This window comes from Capricornis sumatraensis, chromosome 1 (assembly GCF_032405125.1).
Source record: "Capricornis sumatraensis isolate serow.1 chromosome 1, serow.2, whole genome shotgun sequence".
NCBI classification, from domain to species: domain Eukaryota; kingdom Metazoa; phylum Chordata; class Mammalia; order Artiodactyla; family Bovidae; genus Capricornis; species Capricornis sumatraensis.
This window is the reverse complement of record NC_091069.1, coordinates 106,248,766-106,256,219: the sequence shown is the minus strand read 5'-3', so window position 1 is coordinate 106,256,219 and position 7,454 is coordinate 106,248,766. Positions and strand designations below refer to the sequence as shown.

At 37.1% G+C, this 7,454-nt stretch overlaps 1 pseudogene; it reads left to right on the top strand.

Annotated features, from left to right (window-relative positions):
* The first annotated feature begins 815 nt into the window (after window positions 1-815).
* LOC138075629 (olfactory receptor 5W2-like) lies at window positions 816-6,669 on the top strand (annotated as a pseudogene).
* The last annotated feature ends 785 nt before the right edge of the window (window positions 6,670-7,454 follow it).

Genomic DNA, 7,454 nt, shown 5'->3' with positions numbered 1-7,454 from the left:
TTCCTTCATCTCATTTCTGTTTTATAATTTAAAAAACTTTTAAAATATGAATTAATTCAAATGTATATGGTACATTCTGTTGTTTTCACTCCCTTTTAGCTTTTTTCTTTCACTGGTCAAGAGAGTTTTCTTTAATAACAACCATGCTACAAAGAAATAATGAGCAATGTAAAAGAGAAATAATAATTTCTAGAATAGAAGTAATAATTTTCTTACTTCATATCTCACCAAATACTAAACACAAGATAAACTAAAACAGGTAACAAAATTATTTTTTATTAATACTAGTCAGTGATATACTAGCTACTTCTGGAACTAAGATGAAGATTCTTCAACTAATCATGCTTTTTGAGAAACATTAATTGTAATCACTTTCCGTACCCAATTGAATATATTCAAGCATAGGAAATGCTTAGCCTTATGTCTTAGAGTATGCTCTCTCCAACAGTAGTGTCTCTCCCATATGGTTTTGAACCGGTGAAGAAATGTAAATTCATTCAGATCTACACCCTGACATTAAAAAAAAAAAGAGTAACGCTCAGTGAAGACCTTATAGAAAGTAATGTACTTCATAAATAACATCTAGATTTACATCAAATTTTCTCAAAGGTATTTTTTAGATAATTTTAATTACTGCAGAATAGACAGCTATGCCTCTCTAAAGAGGGGGTGCATGGCTAGAAAATTTCCTGACTATAAAAAGATTATTACAGAAAACAATGTTCTACCTTATTTTACAGATGTGCAAGTGTTACCACATGCAAGTGTCATTGTCTTGATCATATTCTCAGAAGTTTATGCAAGAACAAAGAAGAATGGATAGAAGGAATTGCTCCTCCTTGACTGAATTTATTTTCTTGGGAATTACTGAGAACAAAGTGATCCTATTTACAATGTTTCTCCTTGTTTATCTCATCAACCTTCTGGCAAATCTTGGAATGATAACCCTGATTAGGATGGATCCCCAGCTGCACACACCCATGTACTTTTTCCTCAGCCAACTCTCCTTCTGTGATCTCTGCAGTTCCACAGCCATCAGCCTTAAGATGCTGGTGGACCTATTTGCCAAGAACAAATCAATCTCTTTCTGTGGCTGTGCTCTGCAATTCTTGGTCTTCTGTATCTTTGCTGACGCTGAGTGTCTCCTGCTGGCAGTGATGGCCTATGACTGGCACAAGGCCATCAGCAGCCCCTTGCTGTATGTGGTCAGCATGTCCAGAAGGGTGTGCTCCCTGCTCATGGCTGGGGTTGACCTGGTGGGAATGGCAGATGCTCTGATACACATGACATTAGCATTCCGCTTATATTTATGTGAGTCAAATGAAAGTAACCACTTTTTTGTGATGTTCCTCCTCTCCTGTTGCTATCTTGTTCAGATAAATGGGTCAATGAGTTAGTGATATGCTGGCAACGGAATGAAACACCAACACTGCGGAGTGGTTTGAATCTTTATATTTTAACACTTGCTTCTTACAGATGCTTTATTTTATATCCCTTGCACAACAACCTACAGGGCAAGTTGCCAAGCACTATGATTCAGAGACTATACAGTGAGCAGGCGCAGGGCGAGAAAACCTTTATCTTGACTTATTTACTGCAGCTAAGACTTTGTTTTGGGGAACTTCCTTATCAACTTAGAATCCGTTTTGTCCCTGGGTCTGTTCCTTTTGAGGAATCAGAGAAACATCCTTGTGTGCAAGAAATGTTCTTTTCCCATGGGAACAAACAGGATTCTTAGCTGAACATCTCATTTGCAAGAATGTTCAGCCCTGGTTAAGGGTCTCGTTTGCAAGCACTTCTCAACCTTCCTTATACCTAGTTCCCTACACTGGGCAGAACATCTTGTTTGCAAGAATGTTCAGCCCTGGTTGAGGGTCTCGTTTGCAAGCACTTCTCAACCTTCCTTATACCTTGTTCCCTACAGTGATATTCACCATTTTTGGCTTCATTGAACTGAGTACCATTTCAGGAGTTCTTGCCTCTCATTGTTATATTATCCTTTCAGTCTTGAAGATCCACTTTGCAGAGGGGAGGCTCAAAGCTTTTTCCACCTGTACCTTCTACCTAACTGCTGTGGTAATCTTCCAGGAAACTATGCTCTTCATGTATTTCAGGCCAAGTTCTTCCTACTCTTTAGATCAAGACAAAATGTCCTCATTGTTTTACACCCTTGTGATTCCCATGTTAAACCCTCTGATTTACAGCCTAAGGAATGAAGATGTGAAACAGGCCCTAGTAAAATTGAAAAAAACTAAATTGCATTTTAAAATATTTCTATCATATATATGTGTACACATCCACACACATATATAGTACTTGTTTAATTAAAAAATTATATGACATAACACATGAGAAACATAAATTTTTCAGATTCATAAATAAAGAAGTATTTGGATTAAACCTCAATCCTAAAATATATTACAGTTCCCCTCACATGTCTGCTTAGTGTGTGTCCAGAATTTAAATGTGGCACTAACTGTTTTTTTAAAAAACTTTTGAGTTTTCTAATTATGCCAACTTTTGTTTCATTTTTTTATTCAAAAGTTATTTCAATTTCCCTAGGACTTATTATGCATTTACTGAGAATTTTCAGCTCTTATTTCCTTTATATGTTATAGTACATCTTGTAGATTCTATACTAAAAGTTGTTAGTGTTAATATTAAACATTAAGGAACTAAACATTCAAGTATTTCATAATAAGACTTAGAATTATCATGAAATAAAAATTGAGGACTGTAAATCCAAAAGCAAAGTTGTCGGGGTCCAGCCCCAGTGGATCCAGGGTAATTTGAAGCATGAACAATGTAGGCAAGGAGAAACTTATTTATTTATTAATTTAGAAATATAAGATTAGATTAGGAAGAAATAGTATAGCAGGAAATTTAGGTGGAGAAAAAGAGGCTGAATAACTTGGTTTACAGGGAAAACCAATAAAACCTTGAGACAAGAGGTTTGGACCATCTACATTAGGCCACGGAGCCCACTTGAATATCGAAGGGTGCCCCGCCTTAGGCCCCCTTTCGCATGGATCTTAGAAGCCAGGGCAAGTAAGTAGACGTGGTGAGCCTCCCCGCTTCAGATGGAAATTCAGCCAAAAAAGGGGAGAAAAGAACGACATGGGGAGCCCAGCATCGGTGCAAGATTCCAAAAACTTTATTTTTCAAAATCAGCTTATATACCCCAAGTTGTACATAAAGAAATAATGGAATATGCAGAGTTATGCAGGGGCAGCAGTCCTGACCCTCATTGAGACAAGGCTTTCTTTTTGCATACCCTCCCGTATACAAAAGGTCTCAGGTGGTTTACATTATCTTCTGGCCAAGAGGCCTGTTAACATTTTTATGGCTCTCTTCCTGTATAATTGTCTATCAACCAGAAAACTCCTTTTCCCTAGAAGTGTTTTTTCTTTACTCTGCATCACCCTCAAAATACTAAATAAAGTTACATTCCTGTAGAACAAAGAAAGTACTTAACTCAAAGATCTAATGTTGCTAATACCAGGTCTACTACCTGTTTTTCTATATACCAACTATCTCTACAAATAAAAGATATGAAAATTTGGCAGCAAGTATTGGCTCAACAAATGAAACCTTTAATCAGTCCTATTCTAATGATTTTGACTCCTCAGAAGCCCCTACATTCCTAGGATGTTTTAAGCTTCCTGTGCCTCCCACAGTCAGGAGGCCTCAAACAATCACATACACAGCTGTACGAGTCCTGCAGGCAGGCTAGAAAGCCATCAGAGGGGTTTTCGGATTGAAACACCCTTTCAAATGCAGAAGACTAAAGCCCTGAGTTAACTTTTTCCAGAGTGTGTCAGAAGAGTGGAAAAGTACAAGACAGGCAGGTTCTTATTTTGGGGGTACATGCTCAGGAAATGCCAGGGGGAAAACCTGAGGTTTGACTCGCCTTGCCCATCAGGCCTCTGCCACATGACCTTGTCACGGGTGGGATTCCTCACACTGGCTCCCGGCACAAAATGTCTAAAACTATTGTAAAAGAAAGATATATATACACACACACATATATATGTATGTGTATACATATATGTGCTGTGCTGTACTTAGTTGCTCAGTCATGTCTGACTCTTTGCTACTCCATGGACTGTAGCCCACTAGGCTCCTCTGCCCATGGGGATTCTCCAGGCAAGAATACTGCAGTGGGTTGCCATGCCCTCCTCTAGGGGATTTCCCAACCTAGCATCAAACCCAGGTTTCCCACATTGCAGGCAGATTCTTTACCATCTGAGCCACCAGAGAAGCACAAGAACAGGGCCTCTAATTAAAATAAATAAATCTAAATTAAAAAGATAATAATACAGGGGTGGGTCGCCTATCCCTGCTCCAGGGGAACTTCCTGATGCAGGAGTCAAATCAGGGTCTCCTGCATTGCAGGCGGATTCTTTACCAGCTGAGCTACCAGGGAAGCCCATATGCATATATATGCACATACATATATGTACACAAATATATATGGTATATACTAAACTCTCAGTTAATTTTGTGTAACTGTGATATAATTAGCACTAAAAACACTAAAAATGTTTGCTATTTTTTATTTATTACATATTTGCTTATTTTACAACTTTATGTCACCAGACAATAATCAGTGTTTGAATAACAGAGATGGGATGCTTAATCCTTTAGCAAAGAATGCTCATAAATCATATATATGTGTATGTTAATATATGTGTGTTCATATGTTGTTACTTCAGTTTCAGTTATGTCTGACTCTTTGCAACCCAGTGGACTGTAGACATCCAAGCTCTTCTGTCCATGGGATTCTCCAAGCAAGAATACTGGAGTGGGTTGCCATCCCCTCCTCTAGGGCATCTTCTCAATCCAGGAATCAAACTCCATGTCCTCATGTTTCCTGCATTGGCAGGTGGGTTCTTTACCACTAGTGCCACCTGGGAAGCCTATGTTAATACATGTACGTTCATATATATACATATATATATATATATTTAAAGCATACTTGAATATGCATTTCTTTTACACATGTATACAATAGGTTTTGGGGGGAATGCACATGAATTAGTTGTGGACACTAATAATGGATCTATAAAGACATGCATAATGATTACATTAGAACTAAACAGCTATGAGTTATTGATATTTACCTTTATTCTTGTGTCCTGAAGGCTAAGCACTGAATCAGTTTGTTGAGAAAGTGAAGATATGGCCATATATTTGACGCACTATAAGCTATGGAAAGATTGTTAATTATCCATTAAAATTTTATAAGCTAAAAGCCAATGATTGTCTTAAATTTTCTAGTCGCCATTCTAAAATATCCTTATGTGAATGTATTTTAGAATGGAAGTAAAGTCAAAGAACTTACTCTGTTATTCAAAATGTCATTTGTGAGACTTGATGGCATATTGGGCTTCCCAGATGTCTCAGTTGTAAAGAATCTGCCTGTCAATGCAGGAGATGCAGGAAATATGGGTTTGACCCCTGGGTCAGGAATTCCCCCGGAGGAGGAAATTACAACCCTCTACAGATTTTTGCTCAGAGAAATCCATGAAAAGAGGAGTCTGGCAGGCTATGGCCTATAAAGTTGCGAAGAGTCAAATATGACTGAGCTCACACACGTGCATAGCATATTGGGAAAAATTCTCATGGTAGAAAAATACTGCAAAGAATTCTTATTTTAGATAAAAGGCTTATAGGTTTCTAATCCTAGCATATTTTATCATTTTATCAAACTCTTTTGGAACTGTTGCTTATAAAAACAGCTTGATCAAAGCACTGTCTGAAAATTAAAGTCTAAGAAAAATAGGGCATCAATAGATTTTGATGTAACATATTATCTAATTAATCCATCTCCATTCATATGACATATATTTGTTACATTATCTAAAGACTGACATGATTTACATATTGGTCCATTTTATTGGATCTAATGTAAGTGATATGAAGAAGAAAGAAAATTTGATCCCATTAATTGATAGCCAAAATAGAATTGCAGCAAACAACATCTGGATAATATCTGGCTTTCATGTCTGGAATTACAGAGGTTAAAGAAGAAATTATGGGAATATTTTTTTATGGAATTCATAACTCAAATGGAAGTTTGGTCATGGTATGTAAAGATTCTACTATAATGAAATTTTTCAGAAATAGGGAGCAACATATCAAAAGGCTCTGATGTATTCTAACCAGTCTACTTCAGTCTTGATCACTAACTTTCCTTTTTTCCACAATACATCCCTCTGACATATCACTGACCTTGATGGAAAATATCTTTGTTCAAGTGCAGTATTATCAGTGACAGTGGATAATGTGTCAATATTATTGTAAGGTTTCCATTCTATAATCTCTTTCTTCATCCTTGAATTTAAATTCTTAACAATAAATGTGGCATAATGATAGACTCGGTTACCTATATAATGCAGAGAAGAGAGAGAGGCATAGTAGTCATAGGCTGTATAACTACATTTGATAGAAAGAGAGCAGTAGTAATGTTCAATAAACCAATACATAAGAGGGTTTCTGTTTAAGCTGGAAGGAGTGACGTTTAACCTCACCGGAAATCTCTCTCCCTAGTTAGAAGCATGCTCTGGACCAGGTAGTGATGCCACTCTAAACGGAACTCATCACTCTCCCTTTCTATCCCTCAGATCGCCCTGTGTAAAATGGGAACTTCAGCCAGGTTACCTGTAAGGTCCTTTCCAGATGATACAACCTGCCTCTATAAAATATGACTCTACTTCTGTGTAAAGCCATCCCTATTATTGGAACAGATTTGGAAAGTGAAAGAAAAATGAGTCACTTCAGCCCTTCATGTTCACACAAAGAATTGTGTGGCCTGTTATTTAAATTCAGAATCTCATAGATTCCCCATAGAAGTAGATATTCAACCTTACTAGTGCTAAGGTAAACAAAACTGAAACAAAAAGTAAAGTCACACTGTGTCATCTACAGAATGGCAGAATATAAGCAATTGAAATATCGCCTACTGGTGAAGTTGTGAAGCACCGTGGCCTTCACATATTGATAGTAGATGGAAAATTGCCACTGAACTTGGTAAAACTCCATGGCTGAGTCTTCTATAGCTGGCTGTACAAGTGTCCTAAGACTAAAAATCCCATATATCCGAGAGGGAAGAATGAATATCTTCACTAAAAGACATGTACAGAAATATTCACCATAGTAGTATTTGAAATGCTATAACACTGAAAATAACTAAAATTTTTCCCAGTACATTAGTTTAGGACTTGACAAGCTTTTCTTTAATGTATATTTTAGGGTTTGTAGGCCATAAAACCTTAGCGACACCTGAACAGTTTTTCGCTATATCCCAAAAGCAACCATCCGTAATACACATATAAATGGTATGTCTCAGCTTAGGTAAAATGTCGTGAATCAAGTTTACTGACTCCTGCTCTGGATTAGATAAATAACTTTATGATAAGTTTGTATATTGGAAAAGTAGACTGCAGTGTAGA